This window comes from Nelumbo nucifera, chromosome 2 (genome assembly GCF_055504915.1).
Source record: "Nelumbo nucifera cultivar China Antique chromosome 2, China Antique-T2T, whole genome shotgun sequence".
Taxonomy (NCBI): Eukaryota; Viridiplantae; Streptophyta; class Magnoliopsida; order Proteales; family Nelumbonaceae; genus Nelumbo; species Nelumbo nucifera.
In genome coordinates this window covers 81,295,403-81,317,058 of record NC_142650.1, presented here as the reverse complement: position 1 = coordinate 81,317,058, position 21,656 = coordinate 81,295,403, and the positions used below count along the sequence as shown (strand labels likewise).

The 21,656-nt window shown below is 32.3% G+C and overlaps 1 long non-coding RNA gene across 1 annotated transcript; it reads left to right on the top strand.

The window, feature by feature from the left end:
* The first annotated feature begins 542 nt into the window (after positions 1-542).
* LOC148802369 (uncharacterized) lies at positions 543-2,607 on the top strand. The gene is made up of 2 exons (XR_016082125.1): positions 543-1,150; positions 1,251-2,607. It is a non-coding gene; the product is annotated as an uncharacterized LOC148802369 (long non-coding RNA).
* Positions 2,608-21,656: the final 19,049 nt, after the last annotated feature.

The following is a 21,656-nucleotide window of genomic DNA, read 5'->3' as shown; positions in this document are numbered from 1 at the left end:
AGTAATTACTAGTAACTAGTAAGTGGGAAACACAAAAGACAACCACATTGGAGTGCCCGAGTTGGGTTAGGAGTCAAACTATCAAAGAGTAATTACTAATTAGTATTTACTAATTACTAACTCTTGTTTGATTTTTCCCTTTTTCTACTAACTCAGTCCTTTTATTTTTTAAATACGGTAAGGATTGGTTTAGTTTAAACCCTCTTTCGTTCGGTTCAATTGAGGGATATGACCAAATTAAATAGTGGGTTAGGTCATCGGTTTGAACCGAACCAAACCGAATGTACACCCCTACTTGTCATATAAATTAAACAGTTATGTAAGGGACACTTTCGTCATATTCTGAATTCTCAAATCATACCTTGTATTATGATAGAGTCCCTCTTTTATGTTCGGACATTCTCAGAATTCCCTCTCACCACTCTGTTCCACAGTCCAACGCGCAGGTGTGTGGTGAGTGGCCAACGGGATGCTCGGGTTGGGGCACAAAGAAGATGAGGACAAGAGATGGGGAGGGGAGAGTTCGAATGACCTTAAAACTTTTGAAAGAAGCCCTGTTTTTGAATTTTGTCCTTTTGCGGGTGGTTAAACCGGGTTTGTTCAGCTAACGGCTGAACACCCGTTAATATTAGTGTTTTTGTCGAAATGCCAATGTGGTAACTTCTGAATGGTGGGATCACGTATCCAATAAACCCACGAGTGCTTATTCCCTTTTCTGTCCGGCTGACTGCTTATTCCCTTTTTGATAAGTATTTCTGTCTGGCTACTTTGGATGGAGGTGAAGGACACGGTAATTCCCGAAGGCCACCACCGCTCGATGACTAATTCTGTTAGAATTTTAAATATACCGTTGTAAGAATCGTGGTATTTATTCTGCAATCTTTGATACGCTTTACCTTGTCATTTAAATTGATTTTGTAACGGTCCAAATCCTTATCCATCGACCTGAGAGCAATACTTACCTCGATATCGATTAATTTCTATATAAGACTTGGTGTTTTCCATTCAGAGAAGACCTCGATATCGTGCTTCTTAGAAAAGAAAAAACAGAGAACAAAACCACTCGATTTCCTCAGACTTACCTGCGAATGGTGATCCATGGCTCCAGAGTCAGTTCACTCAGGTGGAGCTTCGCAGCTTGAATTCCAATGTGAGTAATCCTCAAAACCCTAAAACCCAAGTAGCTTTCTTGTTTGTGGGTTACTTCGATGTTTTGTCTATTTTCTTGATTTGGCGGCTGGTTTCTGCAGTTTCTCTCAATGAGGGAGATCGGGCGAGTGACAATCAGAAACTTACTTTCCAGGACGTCGGAGCTGAAAGCCGTTGGAGAGTCTTTGACTGAGGAAGAGAGGGCTGCGTGTTTGATCGAATCGTATCTGGACATGGACGAGGAGGTATAGGATTTTGAAGTCTTCCTTCGGGTGAGTACTATTATAGGATCTGCAGCTTGAATGCGTAAACGTTGAATTTGAATTCATTTTTGTATGCAGTTTATGGTTTTGGGTTGAGATTGTAAAAGATCATAGCGAATGATCTTTCTATGATATGTGTAAAGGTGTACTATGTAGATGCTTTGATTCCGAGACAGAGAATTTGGCTTGTTGGATGATTGTTCTGGATTTGAAACATAGGGTACATGGCATTGCCCTTTTCAAAAGGCATGCACCTATTTTAAAAATGACTTCCTTTGTTTATATTTTGTTTGGTAGATTCTTTTGTGTTATATGCCTTTGTAATGGTTTGTCAACTTCTCAAGTACCTTTTATTGCTGTTTATATTAGTAGTAATGGTCTATTGGCTTTTAAAATAAATAAATATAAAGACCATTCAATACCTGAATGGTCTATTAGATTTTATGGCTGTGATTTATGACTCAAATGAAAATAATTTTTAAGTTTTTTTGGTGTTGCTTCTGGTTGTCCACATTTGTATCTCTATGCCAGCCTGATGATGCCTTTTGCCCTTTACCATTTCTTGTAGCACTTTAGAGGAGCTAAAAATCCATTATTTTTCTGCAAGTAATTTGATGCAGTTTTGCACCAATTTCTCAAAACATTGCAATGCATCGTGTCAAGATAAATTTGAAACTTATTGGAAATGGTTTTAGAAGGAGGTTCCTTTTTTTGTTCTCCATAACAAAGCAAAATTACTTTCACCAATGTCAAATCCTGAAAATGGAAATGATAATTATATTTGCACCTGAAATTTGCAAATAGAACTCATTAGTATAAATGCCTTCTGTCTTACTATGTCATCTATAACATGCATAATCTTACCAAAGAGATTAGACTCATTTGCTTATATATTATATGTTGAGGCATGACTAAATTTGATCATGTCTAAGCAGTCATATAAAAAAAAATTTTGGTCTCAGTAGAGATGATTGGGCATTGCATTTTGTGATAACAATTTTTAACAGAACTGAGCAAGTTGACTGAGGAATTCATATAGCTTTGTTGCCAGACACCCTGATCATATCCATCTTGAGGTCACAGAGCATCAATGTGCTCTATCCAACACCTACAATACCTCTATATAGCTCCCTGATTCAAGTGAAAATCTCTAGCAACCTCTGGTCGAAAGGGAAGCAAACAATTTACATCTTGATTGCATCTGGAAAGAAAGGCTTTAAAATCGTGTTACTTCCAGGCATTTACTTGGTAAAGAATGCATTTCTCAGCTCCATGACTAGCACTTCCCTTCTAGAAGGCCAAAACCAGGATTTGGAAAGAAAAAAGTTTTGTTTGCTTCAAATGGTCTCAGATGATCTCTGCAGTGAGCATCAGCTATCTTAATGGCAGTGGCCACTATAGCCCATTTCAATACTTTCTATGTAAGAGATAATCCATGCTGACTCCTAGACGCCATAGGAACTCTCCTTAGCCCTTAATACCACTGTTTAAAAACATTGAGAGAGTTTGGTGGAGAATGGGATTCTTTGTTTCTTGAGACCCATTATTATTTTTTTTCTGTTCCCCCATGCATGTATTCCTTATCTATCTTACCCAGCAGAGTTGGGAAGCTCATCAAGATTTTCAGAAAACATCCCACCCTTCTAAGTTCTAACCTTCTACCTATCGGAATATTAAGTCTTGATTCTGGACTGTAATTGTTTGAAAGCCATTTTTCTATTTTGACTTTTGAGCACATTACAAACTGAAAATTATATAAGTAATATTTTCTCTAATTGAAACAATTACTTTGATGTTTTAACCTTAGATACAACTATGGGCGGACCTCAATTTGAGGAAAACACCTCAATTGGTGGAGTTAGTTGATGATAGTAAGGTGAAATAGCCTTTTTATAGAAGTTTTCTGCTTATTTGTGATTTTTTATGAAATGTTATTTGCTACTTTTTAGTTCATATGTTGTATTTTGTTCATAAATCGTTAGATGTGGAGGAGCTGATGAATCAACCACCTGAGAAAATCTTATTGAAATGGATGAACTTTCAACTGACTTTCTCAGCAGATGTGAAGGTAAGTTAAAATTGGGTTAATAGATTCCCCTTTTCTTTATTTCGTTTGTGTGTTCATAATCACTATAACCTACCTTTGACTTTCTCAGCAGCTTGAAAACTTAATATGGTAGTGTACTATCTCAAAGTGGATATGAGATATTTGAAACAAGTGGTTGTTGATTCATCGAAACTTGAAATCCCATTTAGTTATATTTGGCAGTTAGAACTAAAAGATGCTTTATAACTCAATTTTATTTCATCCCACTTGGTGCTTGAATCCCAAAACCAGAAACCAGAAACCAGGCTGAATGTTCATTGAGTTAATTGAAATCACTTAGCAGTAAGCACTTTCCAGTTTTCATACTTTGAATGCTGGAACATGCCTCCTTTTCTGATCAGTAATTGGAAGGCCCTCTTCCTCCTCCTTGCACAAATATAACAAAAGCAAGTGTGCAATTAATGAGCATAGGCAATTGCAACTTGTTTAAATCTCAACATTAGGACAAGCTCTTTGTAGTAACAGCATCGAATGCATCAAAGTTTAGTTTATGCTAATAAGTCATTTTCTCTAATTAACTTTAAAAAGTCTGAAATCATTGCTATCCAAAACTGGTCTTTGGAAGATTTAAATAGCCGGTAAATTCTTGGGATCTCCAAAAAAGGCAAAGTGATATATTGTGTTATATATCAGAAGTATTCATTTGGCAAGAGAGAAAAGCAAAGTGTTTTTAATAACAAGAAGATGCGAAGGGATGGAGTACTTAGGAATATCCTCCAGTATCAGTGGTAGAGGCTTCATTGAAGCAGGTAAGGGATGATAGCACATGCAATCAAGGGATCAGATGTCTTGATATAGAGGGCAATGTTGTTCTTCAAAGGAACAACAATGTTTTCTAGTTGAGGAAGTGTTAACTGGAAGGATTGGTGCCAATTTGGGAACGGATCCAAGAGGATTAACTGATTAGGTAAATCTTATTTGGTGCATGTTACTAAGGTTTTTTCGTGGTTAAAAGAGGGACTTGTTGAGACTGGACCCAGCAATAAATATAAGAGAATTTTTTCAAGGAAGGTTGGTTCTAGAGCTACGAATCATAAGGTTCTTATTGATATTAACTCCAGTGATCAAATTAACATTCATGACAGTTCTGAAGTTGGGGAGTTGAAAAAGATTGGAGTCCTTGAGGTGAAAGGGAAGGGGGATGTGGGTAAAGCTTTGATAAGTAATGAAGTTTTGAACTTAGATAATGGGAAAAGGAAGAGTCGAGTGGACTTAAGGAAACTAGTGGAGAGGGATATTGAAGTTGGTAAATCTGTAGGCCTATTCTTTTTGGGTGGTGAGGCTTTTTTGCTAGAAGGGCGTTTGAAAGAGTTTGAGAACAAGAAAAGGCGAAGTGAAATAGCAACACTCAAGAGGAAGGTGGAGAGACATGGGATGAGGGAGAGGGTCAGGATTTCAGACGTGGAGGAGTAAGTGCGATTGATGGGAGGAGTTGTGGAAGTTTGATTTGCTGGTTTTTACAGGAGGCGGATGCTGTTGTTTGAAGTGTTCAAGAGGGTTGGTTGGAGATTTTCTCATCTTGACCAGGGCTAGTGTTACTTTGTTTAGTTCTTGGAATATGGTTTTAGTTTGGTTTTGTGTGTTGACCCTGGATTTGTGCTGTAATTTTTTTTTTTATTTTTTATCTTTTGTTGTTTGCTGTTGTTGGAGTATTGTTTTTGCTTTCGGATGATGTTTTATCACCTTTTAATTGTAATCCCTTGTTTTCTTTTTTAATGAAATTTACTCTTGAAAAAAAATCCTTTGTTCTCTAAGCTCCTTATATGGTGTTAAATGAGTTCAAAGACTATTGCTTCAAAGTGTTCTTTCTGCATATAATCTGTGGGGGTAGTTTTGTGGTGCCTTTGTCCACCTTACTTGTGTTTCTTCCATTTTTTGAAATACTTTCTCTTTTTTTTTTTTGTACAGTTAATGTATAGGAGTTCCTAGTATTTGGAGTTTTTAATAGCTATTGCCCACGTTATCCCATTCTTCTGTTCCTTCTCCTCCTATTCGTGTTTGCTCTTTCGACCCAAGTCCACACTCAACCTCCACCTTTACTTCCTCAAAATGCAAACCATCTTCAAAACAACCTTTATCCCGACACATACATACATGCATTGATAGGCTGAATAAACTGAAAATCCCCTCCAATTTATTGTTGTTTATTAGGTGAATTCCAAGAGGGAAAATACAATGAGTGAGGGAAATCTTTGTAAGTGTGAGACTTTATTCTTGTGAATGATCCAAACTTATCACAATTCATGAGGTTAAGGAAGCTGAATATGACTTTCACCATGACCAGCCATAACTACCTTCATGTGTACAATGCACTTGATTGAATAATTGATAATCATTCGAGCTAGTTCACATCTGAACTGCTAATGCATGTGGTTCAATAATTGAAAAAGAGAAAAAGAAAGGGACAAAAGTCCAAATGACTCCGCTGGCATGAACTGAATAGTAAAACTAGCGGTTTATGACATGAGTCAGTCCCAACTCCGCTATTCCGAGCTGAATAGTAAAACTAGCAACTTGGAATATGAGTATTGTTATCTGCCTCAAGCCTGTGACCAGTGTGAGATGGAGCATAAAATGCACTCACACCAAAAAAAAAAGAAAAAGAAGAAAGAAGCAAACACCCCGTGTGAGATGGAGCATAAAATGCACTCACACAAAAAAAAAGAAAATAAAAAGAAGAAAGAAGCAAATACCCCGTGTGAGATGGAGCATAAAATGCACTCACACCAAAAAAAAAGGAAAGAAAAAAATAATTTGGTGACGGCTGAGGTTCAAAGGGACAAAATGTGGTTGAACACTCGATGAGGTGCAGTGACAGATTTGAGACCAAGCTCAAAGTAAGGGTTAAATTTGGCGGTCAAGGAGCTGATTTACATATTGAATGGAAGTGAATGTTGGAGCATGAAGAATTTCATATTCTCCCCTTCCTTGACTCTTATGTATGTGATAAGAATGACAATTCAGATGAATGAATCAGAATACCTACACAGGTTTCCCAACCACTCAATGTATTCTCATCCTAGAATTCATCCGGTAAATGGTAATAATAAGGGGGGATGATCAGTTTATGGCTGAGGTCTTTGCTTGAGGACAAGCAAAAGCTTAATCCACTTGTGAAGGGGTACCTTTCCCCTATGCCCAGTCCTTGCCAATGTTTCCCTGAATGGTGCAATGCCTACCTTCATCTCATCATACAAAGGCACCATCGCTCTATGGAAACTCTACATTGGCTAACTATTCTTGGGTGATGGTGCCCCTCATGTGCATTGAAAACAGAGAGGACACATCCTCTACTGATATCCAAAACTCCCCAAAAGGCCCAAAAAATGTGTGTATAACAGCAATGACCCAGTAATCCATACATTTTTTATGATTATTTGCACCTTTAATCTTATAATGTTGGGCTTTCTGCCAGAATGGCAACCTATATTGTTGGTGATGATGGAATCAGGTAACCAATTAACGATTTTGGTTTCAATTTTATTTTGATAGGCAAGTACTCTCTTTCTTTGTTTTTCGGTTGTTCTAGAGATTAGTGATTTTAGTCTGAGTTGGTTCAGAATGATGTGCTTTGCCTAAGTTTTCTAACTCAATTATAATACATTTTTTAGTCTTTTTTCCTAGTTATACTAAGAACAATTGTTTGTGGTAGTTTGCAATAAATTATAGAGGTTTAAGATAGTTTTAGGGACTTGTTAAATGCTTGGATTTTGTGGTTTTTATTCTATTTTTCTTTAGAGTTGTGGTTCAATCGTGCAATCTCTCTCCTCTCTCTTCCCGGGTGAAGTGCTTGTTATTTTTGCTTTTTGAGTACCAGAACTTAATCCACTTGTGAAGTGGGTACCTTTCCCCTATGCCCAGTCCCTGCCAATGTTTCACTGAAGGTTGCAATGCCTACCTTCATCTCATCATACAAGGGCACCATCGCTTTAAGGAAGATGCTCTGCATTGGCTAACTATGCTTGGCTGATGGTGCCCCACATCCTCTGCTGATACCCCAAACTCCCCAAAATACCCAAAATGTGTATATAACAACAGTGAGCCAGTATTGGGTCCATACCTTTTTGATGATTATGTACAGGTTTAATCTTACAATGCTGGGCTTTCTACGGGAATGGCAACCTATATTGTTGGTGATGATGGAATCAGGTAACCAGGTAATGCTTCAATTGTTTTAGAGATTAGTGATTTTAGTCTGTGCTGGTTTACATTGATGTGCTTTTCCCAAGTCTTTTTTTGTCCTAGTTAGACATAAGAATAGTTGTTGCTTGTATTTTGCAATAATTAATAGAGGTTTGAGATAGTTTAAGGACTTGTTAGATGCTTGGATTTCTTTCTCATCGGTTCTTCTTATTTTCATTGGTCATTTAAATGTTTAGAAGGAAAAGGTTTGCCAATAGTCGTGAATTTTTAGCTATAAAGACCCTGTTCAAAACTTTAATCACATCTCTCTAACAAATCAATTTTGGACACATTACTTATTAATTGATTTTCTATTGAATTTTTGGATAAGGTTGAATGCAATTACTTATTAATTGGAGATATGCTCAGCTTGGTTGTTAGCTTGTAAAGACCAAAAAAATTCAATCCATCATGGATTTGTGCCCACATGCTGGTGTTGTTGAAGTACTAGAATTTTAATCCATACTAACACTGGCAAAGAGTTATTTAAAATTTGAAAGTAAACCAAATGCTTTTACTTATTTGCATCTTAAGAAATTTATTTTACTAAATTAAATTATTCATTTATTTATTTTAATAAGTTAAATAGGACAAGTAGGTCTTGTGTTGTGTGATAGCTTGTCACATAATTAATAGAGGTTTGAGATTTGTTAGATGCTTGGATTTAATCTTGGATTTCTCTCTCTCTCTCTGGGTCCCTTTTGAGTTCAAATCAGTATGTTGAATTTTCTCACCGGTGCTTCTTGATGTTGATTGGTGGTAACCAAACATTTAATTGTTTAGAAGGAAAAGGTTTGTGGCGACTTGGTCGAATTGGGGAAGCTGTAGGTATTATTGCGGGTCAATCTATTGGAGAACTAGGGACTCAACTAACATTAAGAATTTTTCATACCGACGGAGTATTCACAGGAGGTACTGCAGAACAGGTAGGAGCCCCTTCTAATGGAAAAATAAAATTCAATGAGGATTTGGTTCATCCCACACGTACACGTCATGGTCATCCTGCTTTTCTATGTTATATAGACCTGTATGTAAAAAAGATATGTGATCCCTTAAAAAAGAAAAATATCCGCGACTATTTCTAGTGACAATTATTCGGTCGATCTGATGGATACAGAAAGCTCATATTCTTCCAGTTCTGATTTTCTCAATCAGATGAAAGAATAACGACCTAAATCCTAACTCTTTTTCTTACATGAGCCTTCTCTATTTCAATTTCATTCTATTCACCCCACGAAAAAAAAGAAAATGCAATTACTTATTAATTGGAGATTTTTCTGGAGCCTAAGTTTTAGGGCTATGAACGGGTTAGGTCAGGTGAGGGATAGCTGTAACTACCCGTCCCAATAACAACTAAACTTTTATTTTTTTATTATTAAACCAAATTATTCATTTATTTATTTTAATAAATTAAACAATTATATATTTATTTGATTCAACTCGAACCCAATAATAAATGAGTACTTATTTTTATTTAATTAACTTATTGATTTATTTATTTTACAAACTTAAGTTATTATCTATAGATTTCTATTTATTTAATTTACTAAATTATTCAAGTAATTAATAAATTATATTTATTTTATTATTTAGCTTAATAAATTATATAATTAATGAATAAATTATATTATTAACAAATTATTTATCTCTCTCTCTCTCTCTGGATCCTTATTTTTTGGGCTATCAACGAGTTAGGTCTAGAGTGGGATATGTACCTATCCCGTCCCAATAATAAATGACATTTTATTTATTTATTTTACTAAACCAAGTTATTCATTTATATATTTTAATACATTAAATAAACTATTATGTATAAATTTTTAGTTATTTGATTCAACCCAACCCCTAATAATAAATAAATATTTAGTTATTTTATTAAATTAAATCATTGATTTGCTTATTTTACAAAATTAAGGAAAATATTATCCATAGATTTCTTTTTTTTTAATTTACTAAATTATTCAAGTAGTTAATAATTTATTTAAAAATTAAGTTATTTCAATCTCTCTCCCCGAGCCTAATATTTAGGTCTATTAGTAGGTTAGGTCTCATTTGGGATTAAAATTATTAATGGGTTGGGCCCAAGTTTGGATTGGGATTTGCGTTTATATCAATAGAGTATATTTAAGCCCAAGTCTGAGTTTGGGTTGGCCTTCGGGCCTAGATCTTGAGCATGAGCCCGACGTTCATATAACGGTGAGAAAATTCTTTGTTTCTCTCTCATTTTCTTACCCAATTATTTATATAGTTATGTTATTAAGTTAAAAAAGTTATTTATTGAATTTACTAAATTGTTTACTCTATAAACAAGTTATTTCTCTCTCTGTTCCTCTCCGAGTTAAATATTTAGGGTTGTCAATGGATTAGGTTTAGATCTAGATAGCTTGGATATTTATTTATTTTACCAAAAGTTAGTATATTATTATCCATAGATTTTATTTTTTTACTTAACTAAATTATTCAATTAATTAATGATTTAATTTATGAACAAAGTATTTCTCTTTCTCTCTCCCTTTTTAAGTCTATCAATGGATTAGTTATGTTGTCGGATAGGATATACATGTCTTGTCCCAATAATAACTGAAATTTTATTTATTTAAATTAGTCATTTATTTGTTTTAATAGATGAAATAAATTATTCTCCATAAATTTTTATTTATTTAATTCAATCCATGACCAATATTTAACTAATAAGTTCTTTCTCTCTCTCTCTCTCTCTCTCTCTCTCTCTCTCTCCGAGCCTATTATTTAGGGCTATCAATAGGTTAGGTCTCAGTTGGGATTAAACTGGTTCACGGTCCATGCCAGGTTCAAGTCGGTCTTTGCCTTCATATCAACAAAACATATTCAAGCCCAAGTCTGAGCCTGGGATGGCCATCAAGCCTAGACCTTTAAGCTTGATGCCGACCCTCATATAAAGCCCAAAGCACGACTAGGAAATTTTAATTTTTTGTTCCTCATTTTATTGCATAATTATTTATATATTTATATTATTAAGTTAAATAATTTTATTAAAAAAATTGCTAAAAGTCCCTCTTCTGTAATTATTGCTAAATATCTAATTATTTGTAATGGTGTCATTAATAAACATCTATTATTTTATTAAGTTAAAAAAATTATTTATCTAATTTAGGCCACGTTCAGGCTGGGCTTTGTCTTTATATCTAAAGAACAGGGGTGGAGGCAAGGGGGACCTAGGGGAGCTATGGCCCCCCTATGGCCAAAAAATCCCCACTATTCCATGTAAATTTTCTAGGGGTGCAACTTTTCCAGGTTAGGGTTAGGATTTTGTCAAAATTTCAATAGGTCCAACCTGAAGCCTTAGCCCGAAACAATGTAAACTGTTAACCATGCATATTTATTCCCCCCAGACCCCCAAATTCCACCTTACGTTTTGGCCCCTTCATGAAAATTTTCTAGCTCCACCTGCAAAAGAACATATTCAAGCCCATGTACGAGCCCAGCCCAACCATTGGCCCTAAATATTGAGGCGAGTCTGGCCAAGGAGATTATTATTCTTGTTGGTGATGATGGAATCAGATTACCAGACTTTTGATTCTCAATTTTATTGTACTCTCTTTCTTTGTAATCTGAGTTGGTTCAGATTGATGTGCTTTGCCTAAATTTAATAAATCTGTTATAATACCTTTTTTAGCCTTTTTTTCCTAATTAGACAAAGAACTGTTGTTGGTTGTATTTTGCAACAATTAATAGATGTTTGAGATAGTTTTAGGGACTTGTTAGATGCTTGAATATCGTGGTTTTTTTTTTTTATTTTCCTTTTGAGTTTTGGTTCATTTGTGCAATCTCTCTCTCTTCCTCTCCCTGGGCAGATCTTTAACTTTCTTGCTCCCTTTTGAGTACAAATCGGTATGTCCAATTTTCTCACTGGTGCTTCTTAATTTTCATTGGTCATTTAATTGTTCAGAAGGAAAATGTTTGCGGTTTGCCAACAGTCATGATTTTTTAGCAATAATGACCCTGTCCAAAACTTTATTCACATCTTTCTGACAAATCAATGTTGGACACATTACTCTAACTCCTTAAAAAATTACCAATTGAAACAGAAATCTTTTCTATTGGGTTTTTGGATGAGATTGAATGCAATTAGTTATTAATTGGAGATATGCTCAACTTGGTTGTTAGCCTATAAAAGACCAAGAAAATGCAATTTGTCATGAATTTGTGCCCACATGCTGGTGTTGACGAAGTACTAGAATTTTAATCCATACCAACACCAGCAAAGAAACATTTGAAAGTTAACCACATGCTTTGAAATGGATTTATTCTTGTTTAATGTTGTGTGAATATTTTCTTGTCAATATGGGTTGCTTTTCTTGTCAATATGGGCATTCAATCTGTTGTTGCAAGTGTAAATATCTTCTTTATAATGGGTTTATTCTTGTTTAATGTTGTGTGAATATTTTCTTGTCAATATGGGTTGTTATTTTTTGATTACTTTAAATGGATTTATTTCGTTTAAGACTCATCTTTATAATCAAACATCAGGGATAGGGGTATGCATTGCTTTTCTTGTCAATATGGGTGCCCAATCTGTTGCAAGTGTGAATTTTGATAGCAGTTCATATACTTTACCCATATGATATGCAAGCATATTTCCAGATTGCAAGAATGTGGTGTATCTTTATTATAAAAATTTGATTCAACAACTTATGGTTGTCTGTACTCACTAGATGATATTACTAATGAATATATTTGTAATAACCAATTACATGGACATCATAGATACCATGTTAGGTCTCCCTATCAGTAGGTTAGGTCTATCAGCTTGGATTACTTTAGGGCTATCAGTAGGTTAGGTCTCAGCTTGGATCAAAATTATTAACGGGATCAATAGAAAATATTTATGCGCAAGTCTGAGTTCAGGTTGAACTTCGGGCCTACATCTTGAGCATGAGCCTGAAGTTCATATTAGAGCCCTAATCATGGTGAGGAAAATCTTTGTTTCTCTCATTTTCTCACCTAATTACTTATATATTTATGCTTTTAAGTTAAAAAATATTTACTGAACTTACTAAATTATTTTAGTTTATAAACAAATTATTTCTCTCTCTCTCTCTCTCTCTTACCCTCCTGAGTTACATATTTAGGGTTGTTAATGGATTGGGTTTAGATCTAGATAGTTTGGATATTTATTTATTTTTCCAAAAGTTAGTAAATTATTATTCATATGTTTTATTTATTTACGTAACTAAATTATTCATCTAATTAATGATTTAATTTATGAACAACGGATTAATTCTGGTGTCGAATAGGCTGTACAAGTCTTGTCCCAATAATAATTGAAAATTTATTTATTTATTTTACTAAATTAAATTATTCATTTATTTGTTTTAATATATTAAATAAATTATTCTCCATAAAGTTTTATTTATTTAATTCAACCTGTGACCAATATTTACTGTTGTCAATGATACAAGTTTGGTTGAAAATAGCATGGACTAGTCTTGCACCAATCACAAGTGAATATTTATTTATATTTGTTAAAGTTAATTATTTTATAAAATTAAGTAAATTATTATCCATAGATTTCTATTTACTTAATTTATTGAATTCTTTAATTAACTAATTAATTCATTATTTTCTTAACAAATTATTTCTCTCTCTCTCTCTCTCGGAGACTATTTTTAGGGTAATTAATATGTTTAGTGAGGTGTGGGATAGGATGTACCTGTCCCGTCCCAATAATAAATGTAATTTTATTTATTTATTTTGCTAAACCAAATTAATCATTAATTATTTTACAAAATTAACTAAATTGGTATCCATAGGTTCCTATTTATTTAATTTATTAAATTATTCAAGTAGTTAATAATCCATAGATTCCACCCCAACCCGAGCAAAATTTTTAGGTTTATAAATTGGATAGGTATCGGTTGGGGTAAAACCTTTTCATTGGTTGGGCCACGTCTGTTTGGGCTTTGCTTATATCAACAGAACTTATTAAGGCCCAAGTCTAAACCTAGGCCAACCATCATTGCTTGATTTTGAGCCTGTGCCCGACCATCATATAAAGCTCGGATTGCGATAAGGAAATTTTTGTTCTTTGTCTCTTTCTCATTTTCTATAAATCTCTTTTCCATATTTGTTGCTAATAGGTAACTATTTATAATGATGCCATTAGTAAAGAGCAAACTACTCTCTCTTTTTCTTCCCTAATTATTTATATATTTATTTTAAAAAGTTAAAAGATTTTATTGATTTAATTTAGTAGATTATTTATTTATATCCCTCTCCATCTTACTGTTCGGTGTCCAATATTTAAGGGTTGTCAACAGGTGGGGATTGGTCTAGGTAGCTTGGGTATTTAATTATTTTATTAAATTAAATTATTCAATTATATATTTTACAAAACTAAGAAAATTATTTGCCATAGATTTCTATTTATTTAATTAACTAATTGACTTTATTAATTAATAATTTATTAACAAGTTAAGGAGGTTGGGATTAAACTTGTTCACAGGCAGTGCCAAGTTTGGTTGGACTGTCTTTATTCAATAGAATATATTGAAGCCCAACTTTAAGCTTGTCCCAACCATTAGACCTATTTCTTGAGTCGAGCCCCGCGAGGAAAGTGTTATTATTTATTACTCTCTTATTTCATCACCAATTTATTTATATATTTAATTTAGTAAGTTAAAATTTTTTATTTATTTAATTTGCTAAGCGATTTAATTTTATCAAAAAATTATTTCACTATATCTCTCCCTCCCTGAGTCTAATATTTTTGGTTATCAATGGGTCGGACATGGTTTTAGATAGATTGGATATTTATTTATTATTTTACTAAATGAATTGAGTCATTATATACAGATTTTATTATTTAGTTTAATAAATTAATTAATAATTTATTTTTCTCTTTCTCTAGATCCTTATTTTTTGGGTTATCAACGAGTTAGGTCTAGTGTGGTATAGCATGTACCTGTCTCGTCCAAATAATTAATGAATTCTTTTTTATTCTTTTGTTTTACTAAACTAAATTATTTGTTTATTTACATTAGATAAACTATTATGTATAATATTTTATTTAGTTGATACAACCCGACACCCAATAATAAATGAGTATTTAGTTATTTTATTAAATTAAATTGTTGATTTGTTTATTTTACAAAATTATGTAAAATATTATCCATAGATTTCTAATTTTTAATTTACTAAATTATTCGAGTAAATAATTTATTTAACCATTTAGTTATTTGAATCTCTAGCCCTAAGCCTAATATTTAGGGCTATTAGTAGGTTAGGTCACAGCTTGGATTAAAATTATTAACGGGATCAATAGAACATATTTATGCACAAGTCTGAGTCCCGGTTGAACTTCGGGCCTACATCTTGAGAATGAGCCTGAAGTTCATATAGAGCACGAATCATGGTGAGGAAATTCTTTATTTTTCTCATTTTCTCACTTAATTATTTATATAGTTATGCTTTTAAGTTAAAAAATAATTATTGAACTTACTAAATTATTTTAGTTTATAAACAAATTATTTCTCTCACTCTCTCTCTCCCTCCTGAGTTATATATTTAGGGTTGTCAATGCATTGGGTTTAGATCTAGATAGTTTTGATATTTATTTATTTTTCCAAAAGTTAGTAAATTATTCTGCATAGGTTTTATTTATTTACGTAACTAAATTTTTCATCTAAGTAATGATTTAATTTATCAACAACGGATTAGTTCTGGTGTCAAATAGGTTGTACAAGTCTTGTCCCAATAATAACTGAAAATTTATTTATTTATTTTATTAAATTAACTTATTCATTTATTTGTTTTAATATATTAAATAAATTATTCTCCATAAACTTTTATTTATTTAATTCAACCTATGACCAATATTTACTGTTGTCAATGATGCAAGTTTGGTTGAGAATAGCTTGGACTAGTCATGCACCAACAATCACAAGGGAATATTTATTTATATTTTTTTGCTAAAGTTAATTATTGATTTATCTATTTTATAAAATTAAGTAAGTTATTATCCGTAGATTTCTATTTACTTAATTTATTGAATTCTTTTATTAACTAATTAATTAATTTTTTCTTAACACATTATTTCTCTCTCTCTCCCTCCCAGAGACTATTTTTAGGGTAATTAATATGTTTAGTGAGGTGTGGGATAGGATGTACCTGTCTCGTCCCAATAATAAATGTAATTTTATTTATTTATTTTGCTAAACCAAATTAATCATTAGTTATTTTACAAAATTAACAAAATTGGTATCCATAGGTTCCTATTTATTTAATTTATTAAATTATTCAAGTAGTTAATAATCCATAGATTCCACCCCAACCTGAGCAAAATTTTTAGGTTTATAAATTGGATAGGTATCGATTGGGGTTAAACCTTTTCATTGGTTTGGCCACGTCTGGTTTGGGCTTTGCCTTTATATCAACAGAACTTATTAAGGCCCAAGTCTAAGCCCTAGGCCAATCATCAATCCTAGATTTTGAGCCTGTGCCCGACCATCATATAAAGCTCGGATTGCAATAAGGAAATTTTTGTTCTTTATCTCTTTATCATTTTCTAGAAATCTCTCTTCCATATTTGTTGCTAACATGTAACTATTTACAATGATGCCATTAATAAACTCTCTTTTTCTTGCCTAATTATTTATATACTTATTTTAAAAACTTAAAAGATTTTATTGATTTAATTTAGTAGATTATTTATTTATATCCCTCTCTGTCTTACTGCTCGGTGTCCAATATTTAAGGTTTGTCAACAGGTGGGGATTGGTCTAGGTAGCTTGGATATTTATTTATTTTATTAAATTAAATTATTCAATTATACATTTTACAAAATTAAGAAATTTATTCGCCATAGATTTCTATTTTTTTAATTAACTAATTGACTTATTAATTAATAATTTATTAACAAGTTAAGGAGGTTGGGATTAAACTTGTTCACAGGGAGTGCCATGTTTGGGTTGGCCTTTGTCTTTATTCAATAGAATATATTGAAGCCCAACTTTAAGTCCGACCCAACCATTAGACCTATCTCTTGAGTCGAGCCTGGCGAGGAAAGTGTTACTATTTATTACTCTTTTATTCCCTCACCAATTTATTTATATATTTAATTTAGTAAGTTAATTTTTTTTATTTAATTTTCTAAGCGATTTAATTTTATCAAAAAATTATTTCACTATATCTCTCCCTCACCGAGTCTAATATTTTTGGTTATCAATGGGCCGGGCATGGTTTTAGATAGATTGGATATTTATTTATTATTTTACTAAATGAATTGAGTCATTATATATAGATTTTATTATTTAGTTTAATAAATTATTTAATAAATTATTTTTCTCTTTCTCTAGATCCTTATTTTTTTGGTTATCAACGAGTTAGGTCTAGTGTGGTATAGCATGTACCTGTCCCGTCCGAATAATTAATGAATTTTTTTTATTCTTTTGTTTTACTAAACTAAATTATTCGTTTATATATATAAATACATTAGATAATGTGTAAATTTTTATTTATTTGATACAATCCGACACCCAATAAGAAATGAGTATTTAGTTATTTTATTAAATTAAATTGTTGATTTGTTTATTTTACAAAATTAAGTAAAATATTATCCATAGATTTCTATTTTTTAATTTACTAAATTATTCAAGTAATTAATAATTTATTTAACTATTTTGTTATTATAACCTCTCTCCCTAAGCCTAATATTTAGGGCTATTAGTAGGTTAGGTCTCAGCTTGGATTAAAATTATTAACGGGATCAATAGAACATATTTATGCGCAAGTCTGTGTCCACGTTAAACTTCGGGCCTACATATTGAGCATGAGCCTGAAGTTCCTATTAGAGCCCTAATCATGGTGAGGAAAATCTTTGTTTCTCTCATTTTCTCACCTAATTACTTATATAGTTATGCTTTTAAGTTAAAAAATATTTACTGAACTTACTAAATTATTTTAGTTTATAAACAAATTATTTCTCTCTCTCTCTCCCCCTCCTGAGTTACATATTTAGGGTTGTTATTGGATTGGGTTTAGATCTAGATAGTTTGGATATTTATTTATTTTTCCAAAAGTTAGTAAGTTATTATTCATAGGTTTTATTTATTTACGTAACTAAATTATTCATCTAATTAATGATTTTATTTATGAACAACGGATTAGTTCTGGTGTCAAACAGGTTGTACAAGTCTTGTCCCAATAATAACTGAAAATTTATTTATTTATTTTACTAAATTAAATTATTCATTTATTTGTTTTAATATATTAAATAAATTATTCATTTATTTGTCGTCAATGATGCAAGTTTGTTTGGGGATAGGTTGGACTAGTCTTGCACCAATCACAAGTGAATGTTTATTTATATTTTTTTGTTAATTTTAATTATTGATTTATCTATTTTATAAAATTAAGTAAATTATTATCCATAGATTTCTATTTACTTAATTTATCGAATTCTTTAATTAACTAAATAATTAATTATTTTCCTAACAAATTATTTTTTTTTCTCTCTCTCTCTCCCGGAGACTATTTTTAGGGTAATTAATATGTTTAGTGAGGTGTGGGATAGGATGTACCTTTCCCGTCCTAATAATAAATGTAATTTTATTTATTTATTTTGCTAAACCAAATTAATCATTAATTATTTTACAAAATTAACTAAATTGGTATCCATAGGTTCCTATTTATTTAATTTATTAAATTATTCAAGTAGTTAAGAATTAATAGATTCCACCCCAAACCAAGCAAAATTTTTAGGTTTATAAATTGGATAGGTATCGGTTGGGGTTAAACCTTTTCATTGGTTGGGCCACGTCTGGTTTGGGTTTTGCCTTTATATAACAGAACTTATTAAGGCCCAAGTCTAAGCCGAGGCCAACCATCATTCCTTGATTTTGAGCCTGTGCCCGACCATCATATAAAGCTCGGATTGCGACAAGGAAGTTTTTGTTCTTTGTCTCTTTCTCATTTTCTAGAAATCTCTTTTCCATATTTGTTGCTAACATGTAACTATTTACAATGATGCCATTAATAAAGAACTAACTATTCTCTCTTTTTCTTGCCTAATTATTTATATACTTATTTTAAAAAGTTAAAAGATTTTATTGATTTAATTTACTAGATTATTTATTTATATCCCTCTCTATCTTACTGCTCGGTGTCCAATATTTAATTCACAGTCCAGCCTAGCAGCACGATCCCGACTCAGTACGGAGGAAACGCCAAGTGAGTCAACTCGTTGAGGGCTAATACCCCGGTGAGTCAGTCCCCCGCCCAGCTTGGAAAGCCCAGGCTCCCCCCTAAGGGGCACCAAGATTTTACCTTCCTGGGAAGGAGCACCTTGGTGCTTCTAGGAAGGGACCCATCTGCCCTGAAGCACCCCAGTTTGTGGCAGCTCGACGAGCCGCATGAGGGAAGGCAGGAAGATCTCCTGCCCGACCGCCGTACCAGACAAATCTGATGACAGCAGCCCTGTCCCTCGTTAGGCAACATCGTGCCTGCCACCTTTAGAAGGTGTCCTACACCTGATAGACACGTACCCAGCGGTGACGGCCGCGCGCGTGCCACCTCAGCCCTGCCAATAACGGCTGCGGCAGGTTGGCAGTGATGGTTATACCCACCCTATCAGAGAACGAGAGGGAGAGATAACAGATTTCTGCTATAAGAAGTTTAGCATCAAGGTGGGAGGGGGATTCATCTACGGTACGCATGCTATCTCCACTCTAAGTCTTCATTTTCCTCCTTGCTTCTCCTACAAAGTACTAACTTAATCATCGGAGTGTTCCCGCCGGGTAACTCCCTCCGGGAATTTTACTTTTCTCAGGTATCTTCTAGGAGCCACGTGAGCGCCAGCTAAGAGTGACCGGATCGCGCTACATCACTAATAATTAATGAAATTTTATTTATTTATTTATTTTACTAAACTAAATTATTCATTTATATATTTAAATACATTAGATAAACTATTATGTATAAATTTTTATTTATTTGATTCAACCCAACACCCAATAATAAATGAGTATTTAGTTATTTTATTAAATTAAATTGTTGATTTGTTTATTTTACAAAATTAAGTAAAATATTATCCATAGATTTTCTATTTTTTAATTTACTAAATTATTCAAGTAATTAATAATTTATTTAACCATTTAGTTATTTGAATCTCTCTCCCTAAGCCTAATATTTAGGGCTATTAATAGGTTAGGTCTCAGCTTGGATTAAAATTATTAACGAGATCAATAGAACATATTTTTGCACAAGTTTGAGTCCAGGTTGAACTTCGGGCCTACATCTTGAGCATGAGCCTGAAGTTCATATAGATCCCGAATCATGGTGATGAAATTCTTTGTTTTTCACATTTTCTCACCTAATTACTTATATAGTTATGTTTTTAAGTTAAAAAATATTTACTGAACTTATTAAATTATTTTAGTTTATAAACAAATTATTTCTCTCTCTCTCTCTCCCTCTTGAGTTACATATTTAGGGTCGTCAATGGATTGGGATTAGACTTAGATAGTTTGGATATTTATTTATTTTTCCAAAAGTTAGTAAATTATTATCCATAAATATTATTTATTTACGTAACTAAATTATTCATCTAATTGATGATTTAATTTTTGAACAGCGGATTAGTTCTGGTGTCGAATAGGCTGTACATGTCTTGTCCCAATAATAACTAAAAATTTATTTATTTATTTTACTAAATTAAACTATTCATTTATTTGTTTTAATATATTAAATAAATTATTCTCCATAAAGTTTTAATTCAACCTGTGACCAATATTTACTGTTGTCAATGATGCAAGTTTGGTTGGGGATATCTTGGACTAGTCTTGCACCAATCACAAGTGAATATTTATTTATATTTTTTTGTTAAAGTTAATTATTGATTTATCTATATTATAAAATTAAGTAAATTATTATCCATAGATTTCTATTTACTTAATTTATTGAATTCTTTAATTAACTAATTAATCAATTATTTTCTCTCTCTCCCGGAGACTACTTTTAGGTTAATTAATATGTTTAGTGAGGTGTGGGATAGGATGTACCTGTCCCATCCCAATAATAAATGTAATTTTATTTATTTATTTTGCTAAACCAAATTAATCATTAATTATTTTACAAAATTAACTAAATTGGTATCCATAGGTTCCTATTTATTTAATTTATTAAATTATTCAAGTAGTTAATAATCCATAGATTCCACCCCAACCCGAGCAAAATTTTTAGGTTTATAAATTGGATAGGTATCGGTTGGGGTTAAACCTTTTCTTTGGTTGGGCCACGTCTGGTTTGGGCTTTGCATTTATATCAACAGAACTCATTAAGGCCCAAGTCTAAGCCTAGGCCAACCATCAATCCTAGATTTTGAGCCTGTGCCCGACCATCATATAAAGCTCGGATTGCGATAAGGAAATTTTTGTTCTTTGTCTCTTTCTCATTTTCTAGAAATCTCTCTTCCATATTTGTTGCTAACATGTAACTATTTACAATGATGCCATTAATAAAGAGCTAACTACTCTCTCTTTTTCTTGCTTAATTATTTATATACTTATTTTAAAAACTTAAAAGATTTTATTGATTTAATTTACTAGATTACTTATTTATATCCCTCTCTATCTTACTGCTCAGTGTCCAATATCTAAGGGTTGTCAACAGGTGGGGATTGGTCTAGGTAGCTTGGATATTTATTTATTTTATTTTATTAAATTATTCAATTATATATTTTACAAAATTAAGAAAATTATAATCCATAGATTTCTATTTATTTAATTAACTAATTGACTTCATTAATTAATAATTTATTAACAAGTTAAGGAGGTTGGGATTAAACTTGTTCATAGGTAGTGCCAAGTTTGGGTTGGGATTAAACTTGTTCACAGGTAGTGCCAGGTAGTTATGCTTTTAAGTTAAAAAATATTTACTGAACTTACTAAATTATTTTAGTTTATAAACAAATTATTTCT